This window comes from Diceros bicornis, assembly GCF_020826845.1.
Source record: "Diceros bicornis minor isolate mBicDic1 chromosome 13 unlocalized genomic scaffold, mDicBic1.mat.cur SUPER_13_unloc_1, whole genome shotgun sequence".
Taxonomy (NCBI): Eukaryota; Metazoa; Chordata; class Mammalia; order Perissodactyla; family Rhinocerotidae; genus Diceros; species Diceros bicornis.
Genome location: NW_026690866.1, coordinates 15,606,215 through 15,621,738, shown reverse-complemented (window position 1 = coordinate 15,621,738; position 15,524 = coordinate 15,606,215). Strand labels below are relative to the sequence as shown.

Below are 15,524 nucleotides of genomic sequence, written 5' to 3'. Positions count from 1 at the left end.
CAGAGAATCTTGAGAAAAAATAAACTATTCTTATTTGAAGCCACCACATTTTAGGTTGGTTTATTATACAGCAGAAGCTAACTGATACATTAGGCTACCATTTATATATGTCCTCTCATTTTTTGTGTAATTATCACAGATTTCTATTTCTTTATCCAATATCATAGACTGGAATATTTTTCTATAGATTAAGTCTCTGAAAGAAAATCAGAGACCATATCACCTTCCATTTTACTTTTTCTCCTTCCTCTTTTCAACCAGACATCTTTAAGCATATATATTAAGAATATCTTCACTAATTTTAAGATTATGGTTATTCTTCTATATTGTCATGCACCACTGTTATACGCGGGGGATTTTTACTTTTAATTTTAGCCCTATAATCCATTTGGAATGACTTACTTGTGAATAATGTTAGTTGATGGTCCAGTGTTTTATTTTACAAATGGATATCTTTTAATCTATAAAACAAACACTACATCATTTTAAAAGTTGATTTGAAGCACATGGAATCTGAATAATGTTTGGAAAATTGATATCTTTGAAACGCTGTTTTCAATCACAAGTATAGTATATCTCTCTATTTAATCAGAGCTTTTACACGCTTTGTATCTCTTTATAATCTTTTTCATATAACTAATGTGTAGTTCCAATTATTTTAACTACTCATCTTAAATAATTCATTGCTCTTAGGAATGGAATAATTTTTTACATGTTTAAACTAATTCTTGCTCATGTAACAGTATTTTCGATGTTTCATATAGGAATCTAGCTTCCTTATACATTACTGCACTTATTTACCAGTTCTAAATTTTATAAGTTATGTCCCACTAAAATAATAGATTTTCTATTCTTCTCTAATATTATTTACCTCTTATTCTTTTGATTCTCATTTTTTCCTGACTGTGCTCTCCATTGCCACACTGAATCACAAGTGTTTGCCAGGAGCATTTTCCTCTTCTTAAGTTTAGCATAAACATGAGATAAATTCCTTGTCAGGGCAGAGCAGGCATCTAAGGGAGAAAAAGTAAAAACGTGAAGGGGAATCATTTCTGCCTGGAAATCAACAGACTTGCTTCTCTTGGCTGTTTGGAGCTGGAGATCTTATGACAATGTGGCCAGCTGAGAATCAGAGGATCTTTCTCTAGTCCCAGGAATTAGTCTTGGTCAAATCTCTCAACCTCTTTAGAACTCAGTTTCTTCACCTGTAACATGAAGAGTTGGATGAGTCTTTTTGAGTTCTGAAATCCAGTGACAACAAGATACCCTTCACCCACATGCACTTGACAAAGACCAGAGACAATTTTTAGATGTCTTCTTCTGCATCAACATTATTATCAATATCACCCCTTAAAGACATATCAAATGTCTACTTTCGCATGACACTGATAAAACAGGTTCCATTCCAAATCGCTGTTTATTGGGATAACAAATCTATAGTTAATTGTTTAGAGGTAAGTATAGAGATGGGCCCTGCTGGCAACAGCAATCAATGGGCCAAAAAGTCTTGCTTTATGTTACAGCAAGGCTGTGGAAACACTCCCTAATACACCAGAATGCTTAAGTACTTAAAAAGTATGAAATAAATGGGAGCCTTGTATCCATGGTTACGAGCTAATAAGGATATGATTTTTAAAATTTTGTTAATGATGCCATTTGCCTGCTATGGGGCTGTTCTCTGGTGAGTAAAGAGCAGATGTATTCAAGGCCACTTTCATTCCTTTAATAAATATTTACTCAGTGCCTTCCACTTGCTGCACGATAGCTGTGATCTACCCTAAGAGCATTTATATTCTAGTAGGGTGACACAGACCATAAACAAAAAGAGAATCTTGAGGTGATCAATAAAGTTACATATACATCAAACTTTTTTCATTCTGAACTATTATTCACCCTTTCTCTTCTTTGACTGTTTACCAGAAGTCTAATCATGGACTTGAAAACCCAGAAAGCATGGGTCCCAAGTTTCTTCTCACAACATCCCTGTTTCAAAGACATAGTGTTTATCATCTGAGAGTATGTCTCTTTAAGACTAAGTTCCTAGGAATCAACATTATTTCATCACTTTCTTGAGAGAACCAATGATATTATGAAAGTGAAAAAAATATCATATGGGATTTATACTTGAAATGGTGTTTCCACTCTAATTGTGTTATTTAATGTGGTGTGATTTGGGGGAAGTCAGTTACTCCTTCAGAGACAATGGTAATATTACCCTGAAAAGCATTCTATAGAGATTAAATGAAACAAAGTATAAGAAACTGCATTGTAAATTGCAAAGCAATCTATTTCAGCTTATTTTTCTAATAATATTTTCATTTATCCAATCCTTTTTGACTCTAACAAACCTGCCTAGACTTTTATCATTTATTCAACAATAATAATGGGTCAAAATGGTTAAATATTAGAAATTTCATATGGTTCAACTTAATTAATAGGCCATCACAATATTTAATTTGATTATAATTACAGTTAAATTTTTCATGATGCCTTATCATGTGCCAGGCACTTTCTAGGCATCTCACATGTATTCACTCATTTAATCCTCACAACAATGCCATGGAGACAATACTATTAACCTCTATTGTATGGATGAGGAACATTAGAGGTTATATAATTGACCAAGGTCACACAGCTGGTACCCAGGCAGTCCACCTCCAAAATCTCTTTTAGGGATCCATTAGAAGTTGTGGGGCTTACATTGTAAAAGGATCACCTTGGTTCCTGGTTGGTGAATGGATCAGAAGGGACTAAGGAAGAAAGCACATGGCTACTGAAATGATCCAGGCAAGCAATTGTGAATACAGGATTTCCTTCCTTTTTAAGGCTGAATAATATTCCATTGTATAGATGCCTCAGATTTTCTTCATCCTTTCACCCACTGGTGCACAATTAGGTAGTTTCCATCTCTTGGTTATTTTGAATAATATTGCAGTGCATTTTGTCAAATGAATTCCTGGCACTTAGTGAGTTTGAACAAATTCTTATACACATTAGTTACTGTAATCAATTATATTTCTAAATGTCTAAAGTTTAAATATTTGTCATTCTACAGAAATACCTTGCCTAATCATGATTTGTGTCATTATCAGTTCATGAATGATCTAAGATTTTTGTACAAAAATCATTATAATGGCTTTTTTTGCATGTATTCAGGAACCTTGCATAATATGGGTATTCCCTGATTCTTGATTTTTAGTAGAGTTTTCTAGTAAGCCTTTGGGATACGAAGCATCTTCAGAGATGTGAGGCAGACAGCAGAAAAATAATAAAGTGATTGTTATATTTAATTATATCAAAAGAAAACTTTGGTTTTGCTAAATTGTTTTTACACAGCCTTTGCTTATTTGTAAGAGTGACATATCATTTTATTAATGAAAAGAAAATTCAATAAACAATTTTAACATAAAACAATATCTATTGAGAACTTATATGAAAATTTTAGCAATATGCTGTCACCAATTTCCTCATCTGCAAAATGGAGATAGATAATACCATCTTCGTTATGGGTTGCTGTGAGAATACTCAAGAGTAATGTATGTAAAAGGCTTATCAACATGTGGGTTGGAAAGTGATGCCCCATTCATTTTTCCACCGGGATGGTGACAGCTTTTTTAATGCTTGAAGTCTGTAGTTTTCAAAATACGTTCTACTCTTGTAAAGTGAATCCTTTTTACAAATTCTTTGTAGAGTTAGATGATCCCTTTGGAATACAAATTCAGGCTTCCGTGTGTGTGCGTGTGTGTGTATGTATACGCACATCTCTCAAATAATACTCCAAGGCTTATAATGAAAAGCTACTTTCCCCACTCTTGAGTCTGCTTCCAAAAACAACTTCTTTAATTTTCTGGTTTAAAATCTATATTTCTAAATTAGCTACTCATACAGCTTTTTCATTTTTCAGCTTTTAACTATTTAGTTTATTTCTTCTCTGAAAAAATCAGCACAAAGTGTTCTTACATACGTTAAAAACATAATTCCCCTTGCCCAATATAAGTATTTAATGAATTAAGATAAATCAAAATTCAATGTCTACTGTTTTATGACATCAGTGTTTACCATTTTATAGCATACGAATATCATCCAGAAATGTGCTACGTCAGATAGTATGAATACTTTTTCTTTCTCACTTTTTCCTTTGACTTTTTAAATGGTAAAATTCTCTTGTTTCTTTGTTGTCTTCCTATGGATTCATCACTTGTTCATCTCCTTCTACCAGAAAATTAAATCTCTTCTCATTAACTTCTGATGCATGAGACAATTCATGGGCTTCAGATTTTGCTAGGGGACATCTCTCTTGGGCTTGAACATATACACAGTCCCTCATATACACAGTATGTCTGGAAGGATAGAGGAGGAAAGGATGTTTATCTCTGTGCAAAAGTACCGGGAGACAGTGGTAGAGTGAGAATATTTGAAGTTTTCTTATACGTGGACCTACGACGTAGGCCTCCCTCCCCCCAGATTTTTAAAATTAAAATAGCGTTATATCCTTATCTACTGGCTTGGAACAGCAAGTTCTAGAGAAATGTGAATATATGATCCGATTTTTTAATGAAATTATGAAAAGGAAACGCACAAAAAATTTAGAATTCTAAATATGGGCACATCATTCTATGAGGCTGTGTCAAGGTGGGGAAAGGAATGAAGAACAGCTGTTCAACATCCAGCTACCTGTACAGTCTAGGGGTCCACGGAAAGCCTCGCCTCCAACCAAGACCCTGGAGCTGATTTCCTCCTCCTGTAAAGTCGCCTTGAGTTATTCCAGCCACACCCCAGCCTCTTCCCTCTCCTGGAACTGGTCTCAGCCCACAACGTCTGGCCTGCCTCCCCCCACAGCCTGGTCCCGGCTCATTGCCTTGCCTGCACCCTTGTTCCCGCCCATAGAACCGCCTCCCCGGCCTGCTGTCACTCACAGCCTTGGCCCCGCCCACAGCCCGCCCCTAGAACTGGTTCCCGCACACTGCTCTGCCCCTAGATTTTGTCCCTGTCCCTAATGCTGACCCAGCCCGCTTTCCAGCTTCTCACTCACTCTAGAAACTAGACACCTCACCCTAGGCTGGGGTGCATGGCCTCGCCCCACCCGCGCCCTCAACCCGCAGCCCCCAAACGTTCGTCCTCCCCGAACGCCCGCCCGAGACCGGAACCGGACGCGCGGGTGGCGCCGTGGATGGAGCGGGCGTTCTTAGCGGTGTGTTCCGTCTTCTCGTTGCGGACCGAATTCCCCTGGACGTTCGCCCTCAGAGGCGGAGCTCGGTGAGCGGCGGGCGGTCCCGGCTCCAGTCGCGGTCCAGGGAGGGGCCTGGGCCGTGGGCAGCCCCGCCAGGGCTCGGCGTCTCTCCGTCCCCCCGCAGCCCCGTTTCCCCCGGGCTGTTCCCTCAGGGCCCCCGAGACGGCTGTTCCTCCTGGCTCCGGGCACCGCCGTCCCCTCCTCTGAGTCCCCGTCACCGTCCTCCGTGTGATTTTGTCCCCAGGGGGCTTTAGCCACTTCTGGAGGTGATGTTTGGGTCGTTACAAATGGGGCGCTCCTGGCATCTAAGGGGGGAGGCAGGGATGCAGCTCAGCATCCTCCAGGGATCAGGACGGCCCGACAGAGAATTATCCAGCCCCAAATGTCAGTTGTGCCAAGGTTTGGAAACCTGCTCCAGGGCCTGAAAATCTCCCGAGCCCTGAATAAGTGTGGAAATTGTTGACAAGTCAGCGAGTCACTTATAATGTCCCTAAATGACAAGCTTGTTTAAAGGGTCCAGAGTCACCAAAAAGTCTCTGTCCAGCCAAGTGAGTTGAGTGACTCAAGTGCACACAGCACGAAGCTGCTTTCTCCCATCTCGGGGAGCAGCAGGTGGCTGGATAGGAATCTGGAAAATCCAGCCACAGCCAACAGTTACAGTTAAATCAGTAAACACAAAAATAGAAAAGTGAATGGGGTTGGCCTTTCCATCCAACACCCTATAAAAGGCCTCAAAATCTTGTTTGTGCTTTTTATCCCCCCTCAGACATGAAAAGCATCCGTGGAGCTCAAGTTTGAGGTGAAACCAGGCTCAGGGTCCACCTGTCCTCGCTGATCCATGGATTTCTGTGTGACCAGGTGAGTACCCTGTGGACCTGGTACCAAGAGGTTCTGGCAGTCTCTGCTGTGCAGAAGACCTGCTAGTGAGCTTCCCTGGGCTCGGGTTGTCACCACCTGGAGTTACTGAGAGTGAAGGTATCTCGAGAAAAATTATTGATATTTGATGGATGGAAATATGGTAAGCTGTGTGTGGTTCTGTGTGGTAAATATTTCAGTAAGTACAGTTATATGCAAATAAGAACACATGAAACAAACTTAAATAACTGCAAATGTGTATTATAGTAGAAAATATAGATTTACTTGTATTGCATAATACTCAAAAGTCAGGATTTATATATAATATAAATACAGAAATGTTTTGCGTGTGTATGTAGTTATTAGAAGACATCCCATGAAATATTAGCAGGGATACTCAGCAACATTCCTTAGACCCATTCAATTTGATTTTTAAAGTCCTATGAATCCTCCACATAAATTTGAAATAAAAGAGCATTCAGGGAAAAAGATGATTTGAACGTCTTTGTATTAATAACAAATTTAAAATTGAATTTGCCAGTAGCCAGATATATTTGAGCATTTTTATCTTTATGACATTTCCAATCATTTGGAGGAGTACTAAGCAACACTGTAGATTGAAGGGAAGGGCAATAGTCTCCAAAAAGACTGTCCTCTCCAGCTTGCCTTCTAAAGGGAATTAACTTTGTTTCTTGAAACTTTTCTGAAATAACGGTCTGGTGATTCACGTTGCAGAGAATCTTGTTAAGTAATTTTGTATTTAGTTGTTGGCCTCTACTAATTGTGTGTGTATGTGTGTGTGCCTTTTTCATTCTAGCTTTCCTGTGATGTTCTTGAGGGGAATGTGTGCTTGTCATGCAATAGATAGTCTCTGAGTGTATAATTAATGGTGACCAACCATCGTCATTTATTTAGGACAGTGGGGTTTTCCAGGACACAGGATGTTTAGTGTTCAAACAAGGGCAGTCCTAGACAAACCGGGATGGTTCCTCATCTCATGAGCCAGGCCCTGGGACACATGCATGGGGACACGGAGAACCAGAGAGACCTTGTCCCACCTCCATGGAATTTACATTGTATTTGGGAATTTGGATTTTAGACAGTTAATGATGAGAGTGATGTGGGAGTTTGACACAAGGGAAATCAACATGAGGGGGCAGAGAAGCCCTCTTGAGAAGGACTGATATTTAACTTGAGAGCTAGAGTTGGGACTGGATTTAGCTGGTCGGAGGGTTAGACTGGAGTGAGGGTGTGGGAGTGTGTTCAAGAGAGCGTTTCAGGCAGAGGGACACGCATGAGGACACCCCTGAAGCAGAGAGCCTGGTGTGTCCATGAACTGAGAAGAAGGATGCCTGAGCCGAGTCAAAACAGGGGGAGAGGTGTGAGCCACACTGGCAAGGGGGGACAGGCAGGACCAGATCAGGGGTGACTTGGGACTCTGTTCTAAGACCAGTGGGAAGACTCTGGAGAGATGCAAGTAGAAGGATGATGTGATTAGCGTTTGGTCTAAGCATGTGGGTTAAAATGGACTTCATGGTTAAGAATGAAGACTTAATAGGCAAGATGGGAGGTGCTGGGAATAAGGTTAGGAATCAGATGATTGTTCCCTAGGCCTGAGTGATGGCTGTGGAGTAGTAAAGAAGTAGAAAGAAAAGACCATGGAGTGTAGAACCGAGAGAACATAATGATCCTTTCTTGCCTGCATGTGTCAGATGGCACAGGGCACTGACTGTTTTCGCTACTGTCTGTGCAGACCTGCAGGTGGCCCCTCACCCAGATCTGTGTGTTCACCCCTCTTTGCCACTCACAGGCCCCCCCCTCCACATCCTAAAAGAAGTCAGGCCTTACTTGTTAGGGGGTTGTCTCACACGGGAGACGCCTAGAAGAGCCCCTGCAGGCATCAAAGCAGCCCCTTCAGCATTTCCATCACCGTCCTCCCTTCCCCTCTCTCGCTTTCCACACTCAGAATGACCCCTGCTCAGTATTCCACATCCCCATGATCTTCCTCCCCCAGGCTTGAGAAGCGTGGGGTAGCCACTGGCGTGGACATCATCTGCACCTTCCATTCTGAACCCCGCAGGTCCCAGGCTGGACAGAGAGTGACTCTACTGGGAGCTGAGCCATGAGACTCAATGCGTCACCCACATGGGCTCCTTCACCCTTGACTGGGGCAGCCTCTACTTCAGTGGTGAGGGGCTGTGCTACAGCCACGCTGTCTGTTCTGTGTTCCCTCCGTTGCTCTAAAGTGAGCTATGATCCATCTCTCTATCCTCCTGGTCTGGGTTCAGTCTTCTCATCACTGTGTGATCACTGTGTCCAGCCACCTTCCATGTTATTGCCTTCCCCCTGAACACCCCTCCACTCGTCCCCTCTGCTTTCCCCTCTGCTTTTCCCACAAAGGTCCCTACATCCTTTCTCTCCCTTATTCTTTATGTTCACCCCAACTCTTGCTCAGCTCCTCTCGCCTTCTCTCCACAGGTTACACCTATGGAGCCGTGGCTCCGACTACCACCAGTGAGTATTCCTGGCCCTGATCTCCTGTGTCCCGTCTGCATTTGGTGTTTGGGAGCCCTTGTTCTCCTTCATCTGCTGTCCTTGGTGAGGGAAGGACCTGGAAGGGCCCTAATTCCTCCCTTCTCTCCCTCCCGGGTTCTGGTGGAGAGTCCCAGCCCAGTGTGAGAAAGCCTTAGACACAGACATGTTCTCCACCACATTCTGACCCCACATGGTTTTCACTTTAATTCTCCTAGAGCCCTGCCCTTTGTCCTCCTTTTCCAGGTATCCCATCTATCTGCCCATTTTTCTGCCTATCTGTCTCTACTCCGAGTTCAGTCACTCTTGTTCACCTATCTCTCTCTCTTGGGCTCCTCTCATCCACAGGCTTGCTCATCCCTCTACTCACACAGTCACCGGTCCCCTCACTCTCATTTATGCTTCACCTGTGAATGGTGGTCCTGAGACAGCCAGTGCTGGAGTCCGTGTGAGCCTCGGGTCTCCTCCCACTCTGTCCCTCCCTGATGCCAGCCTTATCCACAGCTTCCGAGCTGGACACCACGTCCCTGCATACTTGATCATCACCTGAGCCACCAGAAGCCACCACAGGTATCTGGGGGCCCCTTTTCCTTCCCAAGAGAAGCTCTCTGGTCCCACTCCCGATGAGCCAAGTGTGATCCAGGAGCTGGGAAGCCAGGGTATGAAATTCTGGTTTTAGGACAATCATGCTGATCACAAAGATTATACCAACGATTCAGTCTAAGGCCAGCTCTCAGAGAGCCCCTAGTCTTGTGAATTAACACACCATTATAATACAATGTGGGATATTTCGGGGAGAGGCACCTGGCATAATTTGGAGGGAAGGAGCTTGCTAGAGAAAGTTTCACCAGAATGAAGTCTTTAAGAATGTGTAGGAGGGACCCTGGCAAATAGAGGATGAAGGGTTTTCCTGGCAGAGAGGATTCCATGAGCAAAGGCTCCGGCCAGAAACAACATGCTGTAAAGGGAGAATTGAAACGAATTTGGTTTGCGTGAAGCATGAAGTTTAAACCACAGTAGATGGATAAAATGATACTGAAAGGTCAGCAGGAGCCAGATTGAGTAGAGCCTTGAGTGCCAGGTCAAGAAGGTTGAACTAAACACTGAAGGCCATAGGGAGCCATGGGTGGTACTAGAGCAGTGGTGGCCCTAGTGAGGTATTCATTTCAGAAAGATTCTTCTAGTAGTCCATGTAGAACATCCTTTAGACAGAGCATCTAGTGAGCCTGCTGGGGTGTTGGTCTGGATGAAAGAATTTAAGACCTGAACTGGGACAGGGATGGAGTATATGTGAGGACCAGTTTGCATGGTGAATGGGTGTTACTGGGAGGGAAGAGGAGCTGAGCATATATGCTGGTTCTGACTTGGGTGACAACACGGGTGGGTGGTGGTGCCACTGTGAGAGAAGACGACAGATGATAATGAGTGCAGGACTCTGGTCTGGTCTCAGGCCAGCTCTCAGAGATGTTCATCACTCTCCCTCTTGTCTTGCAGCTTTGGGGCACAACCTGAAGACCCTCACAGTCACCTTCCCCATCCCCACCCTCTGGTATTCATCAGACAGGAGCAATGGCTCAGCCACGTTCAACTCCACTGAGAGGGTCCTGCAGAGCCTAGTGAGACCCAGGTCCCAGCAGCTCCTGGTGGGTTAAATCCCACCCAGCCCCTCCCCTAACCCCTGTCCCTCCTGCTCATCCTCCTCCTCCCTCCTCCCCAGATGGATCCTTGTTCAAGAGGAGCAGCCTGGGTCCCTTCTACTCGACTTGCAGACTGGTCTCCCTCAGGTGAGACCCTCCCCTGAGCATTTGCCCCTAATGACCACTTTTGTAACCACCCCTCTTTGTCTCCCCATTGTCCTCCCATTTCCTCCTTCCAGTTCTGGCCCACACCCCCAGAGGTTTCAGGACCTCTCTCTAGAGTCCCCACATCCCTCTCTCCCCAGGCCTGAGAAGGATGGGGCAGCCATCAGTGTGACGCTGTCTGCACCCACCACCCTGATCCCGTGGGCCACCATCCCTCTGTGCTGGGAGCGGAGAGTGTCCGCCTGTCTGCTCTTCCTCTCAGTGGCTCCTGGCTCTGCAGCTCAGAGTTTATCCATCCAGAGAGAGCACCAGCTACATTTCCGCATCATCGTCGGGAACCTCAGCAACCTGGAGCCCACATCCTCGGAGTACACCGCCCTGCCGAGAGACACCCAGGACCAGGTGGGGTCTCCCCTCTCCCGTCTCCCCTTGCCCTGAGAGCACCCTCATTCCTCTGCCTGACTTACATCTGTTATGTGATTGTTTCACCCCTTCACTTTCCCTGCATGTCTGGCTTCTCCCAGTGTCCAGAGGTGATGTCCTAGCTGCCTTGCCCATTTCTCACATGGGTAAACTGAAGCTCAGAAAGGGGAGTATTGTGCCTAGGGTCACACAGTGAGTTAGGGGCAGAGCCAGGATTTGAAGTCAGGTCTCCCTTGCCCCAAGGTCTGTGATCTTTCACTGGCTCCAGTGGCGCCCTGCATCCCCAGGAGACCTCCATCTCACCCACCCTACCTCGCGTTTGTTCTAGGTCACCAAGCTCTACAAGGGCAGCCAGATATGAGACATATTCTACTCCTGCGTGGTCACCGACTTGATGTAGGTTGAGGAGATTGGAAGCATTGGCTGAGCTGGTGGCTGATGACTCTGAGCTCAAGTGACACATCTTTGATTTGGATGTCACTGACATGGTGCCCATTCTGCCCCACGTCCCTGTCAGCTAATCCTACCATCTCCTTCCATAAGTTTTTGGGGAATGAGAAAAGCATTAACATTTGGGGACACCAACCTCCAGCATCCTCCTCCTCCTCCTCTTCTGGAGACTTTCAACAAATATCAGCAGTCAAACTGTGTTCTCCAGTAGTGGAGCCACTAAGCACATGGAGCAGTTTAAATTTTTTATACACCTATTGAGATACGGTTCATATATTGTGTGTGGGGAGGAGTGTATTTTTTAGGTTTTTCTATATACAATATCTTCTCCTCTGCAAAACAAATAGTTTTACCTCTTCCCTTCCAATCTGGGTTTCTTTTATTCCTTTTTCTTGCCTAATCACCCTCATTAGAAACTCTAGTACCTGTGATTAACATATGAGATAAGGGAAGACATCATTGTCTTGTCCCTGGTCTTAGGGGGAAATTTTCAGTCTTTCACCATTGAATATGGTGTTAGCCGTGGGTTTTTCATCGATGCTGTTTATAGGTTGAGAAAGTTTTCTTCTATTGCTAATTTGTTGAGTGTTTACTTTTTTTGACATGAAGGGCGTTGTATTTTGTCAAATTCTTTTCTGTATATGTGGTTGAAATTGCATGTTATTGGCACTTATTCTATTAATATGGTGTATTACATAATCAAGTTTTCAGATATTAAGCCAACCCTTCAACTAGAGGTGAGAGATTAAGATGTTCTCAAGTCTTTCCCAGGCATGCCACAGCCCTGAGCCCTTGTGGCCTTCTAGAGGCCCGCAAATACACTGCAGCTTTTCAAAGGCCCCTGTGGATATCTCATTCTCCTAATTTTTCTTCTAAGATTTGGCTCACCTCTTGCCTGCCTCAGCTGATATCACTCCCTCAGGCAACTACAATAGAAAACAATTAACCCTGATTGTTTTTAGCAAGTGCCCTGGGGACGGACTTTCCTCCCAGGGCAAGCTCTGAGTCAAGTAACTACAAGCCCTGAACTTGGGGCTTTTTCAGGGAGCTGCCAGGCAGGTCAGCTAGTGACAGTTCGGTGGGGATGGGTCTTTTGAGAACTCCAAACCCATTATGGCTGCTGGGCTGCTGGATGTCTCAGCCACTGTAGTTCTGAGAATGACAGTTTTCAAAGTTATGGAGGATATTGTGAGAGCAGGATGGGATAGTGCAAGTTATAGTGCCACAAAGTTGGCTCCCTTTATCAAGATTCCACCATGTTTCTTCACTAAACCCTCCTCAGATTCTTACAAGCCGTTGATTAATTTCTAGACTTCTGAAAAGTTGATTTTGACCATTTTTACCAGTGTTCTCATTGTTTTTATGCATTTCCAGAAGTCCTTACACCAAAGTTTCAAAAATGTTCTCCCTGTGGTTATTTATTTATAAATTAATTACTTAAAATGAAATTATGTGAGAAATTCAGTTCCTCACTCACACACACTAGCCACATTTTAAGTGCTTGATAACAACATGGGGCTAATAATGAGTGTATATGGTATTGCAGACAAATGTTTACATTATTGCAGAAAGTTCTCTTGGACAGGACCCTGAAGCAGAGAATCTAGAATCAGGGTAGAATTCCAGACACCCTTGTTCATCCCTTGTGCCCTTCCAGGTCTGTCCCCCACAGTAACCACACTGGAGCAGGCTCCCTCTGTAACTTGCCACCTTGGCACAGAGACTGGACAGAGTTGCCATCTATGAGGAATTCCTGTGGCTGACCCAGAATGGTACCCAGCTGCAGAACTTGACCCTGGATAGGAAGAGTGTCCTTGGGGATGATACAGCTCCCTGGTCATTGGGAAAGAAAGTGAGGCCTCTCCGGGGACTCTGGATGCCTGGGGCTTAGAGAGCATTGAACTTTCTCAGGTTGGCAGGAGGTGGCTTAGTCCCCCAATATTTACCCACCATTGAGAGAGAGAAAAGGAAACCAGTGTAATATAGGAGGCCCTCACCTTCTCCTAGACAGCTCTGTGACCTAAAGGTAGTCACCTCCCCTCTCTGGACTTTTGTTTCCTTATCTCTGCACTGAGAGCCACTGGGCCAGATGGTCAGTGAGGGCCTCCAGCTGTGTGTGAAGCAGACTCACAGGTTTGGGGGTGGATGTAGTTTCTGATCCACAGGCTATAGTTTGCCAAGTCCCGCTCTAGATGATCACCGATGCACTAGAACTTTCTGCAGTGGTGGAATGTTCTATATCTGTGCTCTCCAGTGCACAGCTGCATGTGGCTATTGAGTACTCGAAGGATGGTATTGTGACTGGTTTTTATTGTTACTGATTTTTAATGTTACTGAGGTACTAGAATTTCTATTTTATTTACCTAAAATTAATTTTAGTTCAAAAGATACTTCTAGCTGCTCCATATCAGACAGCACACCTCTAAGAGGTTGTCTGGGTAGAGGTACAAATAGAGGGACCTGCACCCCTTCCCCCATGCCCACTGGGTGCTGTGTGTTCTACCCTCCTGGAGTTTATCTTGTAGCTGGCAATAACAAGAATAGAGAATTGAAACATCAATTATTTGATGTGAACAAACTCATACTTGCAGGCGGAAATCAGGGAAGACTTCCTGCAAGAAATTACATTGTAGGTTAATCCTAGAAAATGAATATTAAGCACATAGATAAAGGAGAAGGTGATGATGTGTTTCTAGGCACGGAAGAACACTTTTGTGTTGGATATTACAAATTTAGAGAGATCGCATAGGCTTGCCAACTGTGATGATCCATTCTGCCCCCGGCTGTCATAAGAAAGTCCAGCCAAATTTCAGTCCTCTGTGCCCAGAGGTATGAATTTGGTTTAATTTATTACACTTTTGTTCTGTGATAATGGTCTTGTATTTTGTAGCAAAGTATAATCACTTTTTAGAGATGGAAACTAAAATGGGGTGAAACATGATGATGTCTACTTGACTTTAATATTTCATTGAAAACGTGGGATGAATCAAGGGTGGCAAGTGTTAATAATTTATACATTGATGCAATATTGTTTTAATTAGATGGAATATACATTGTTAAATCTAGATGATGGATGTTTATGAGACTGTTCCCTTTATTTTTCTGTGTCTAAAAAGGTTTATTAAAAAGAATGAAACACACTCACATGTATTCTCCATTTCATTCACTTCCAGAGTATTCTCCCAACAGAGATAATGCCTTGACTCAGAAGCCTGGTAAACCTGCAGGAAGCCCCAGCACATGGTAGAGGGAGAGTATCTTGATGCTGTGCCTCATCGGAGAGAACCATGCGCACAGGGTCTCGGATGATGAGGAAAGTTGGCCAACCCTTGTCAATTAGGGTTGAGGCACAGTGGGGTCACCAGGAGCCCTGGGGCAATGACAGGACGTGGCTCACCCCACCACATGTCTCCCCAGATCTCCCCTTCTGGGCCCTCATCCTCATCTGCTTGGCGGGACTCCTGGTGCTCATCACAGGCCTGATCTGCTGTGTCTTGGTAAGACATGACGTGTTGCTTGTCTTCTTACTATTGGGTTGTAAGAGCTCTTTATATACTATAAATACATGTCCTTTTCTAGGGATATGTTTTGCAGATGTTTTCTCCCAGTCTGTGCGTGGCTTGCCTTCTCCTCCTCCACATGAGTCATTGGGGAAATGTAAGTGACAGTCATCATGAGATTCCACCACACTTAAGAGTGGCTAAAATTAAAAAGACTGACTAGAGCAAGTGTTGTTGAAGATGTCAAGTTACTGAAACTCTCATCGAGTGCTGGTGAAAAATAGCTTGAATGCGTCTTTAATAATTACATACATCTACCCAGACTTTCCTCTCCTAGGAATACATCTAAGGGAAATAAACACATATGTCTATACACAGACTTGTACACACATGTTGATAACAACCTATTTATAGTACATAAAAATGGAAAACAACCCAAATGTCCATCTACTGGTGAACGGATACACAAAGTGTGATATATCCCCACAGTGGGATACTATTCAACCATAAAGAGGAATGAATTATTTTTTTTCTTTTTCAATTATACTATTGAAGTTATAAAGGGTTTTAACATGGTGTAATTTCGGGTGTTCATTATTATTTGTGAATTTCTGTATAGACTGCATCGTGCTTACCAGCGGTAGTCTAACTTTTTTCCATCACCATGCATATGTGCCCCTTTAACTCTTTCACTCAACACCCAGCCCCCTTCCCCTCTGGTAACCACTAATC

At 43.8% G+C, this 15,524-nt stretch overlaps 1 long non-coding RNA gene across 2 annotated transcripts; it reads left to right on the top strand.

The window, feature by feature from the left end:
• The first annotated feature begins 5,194 nt into the window (after positions 1–5,194).
• LOC131401737 (uncharacterized) lies at positions 5,195–8,267 on the top strand. Of its 2 annotated transcripts, none has more exons than XR_009217914.1 (3): positions 5,195–5,256; positions 5,997–6,088; positions 8,166–8,267. It is a non-coding gene; the product is annotated as an uncharacterized LOC131401737 (long non-coding RNA). The 2 variants fall into 2 exon arrangements; XR_009217913.1 differs by lacking the exon at positions 8,166–8,267 and adding an exon at positions 8,052–8,099.
• The last annotated feature ends 7,257 nt before the right edge of the window (positions 8,268–15,524 follow it).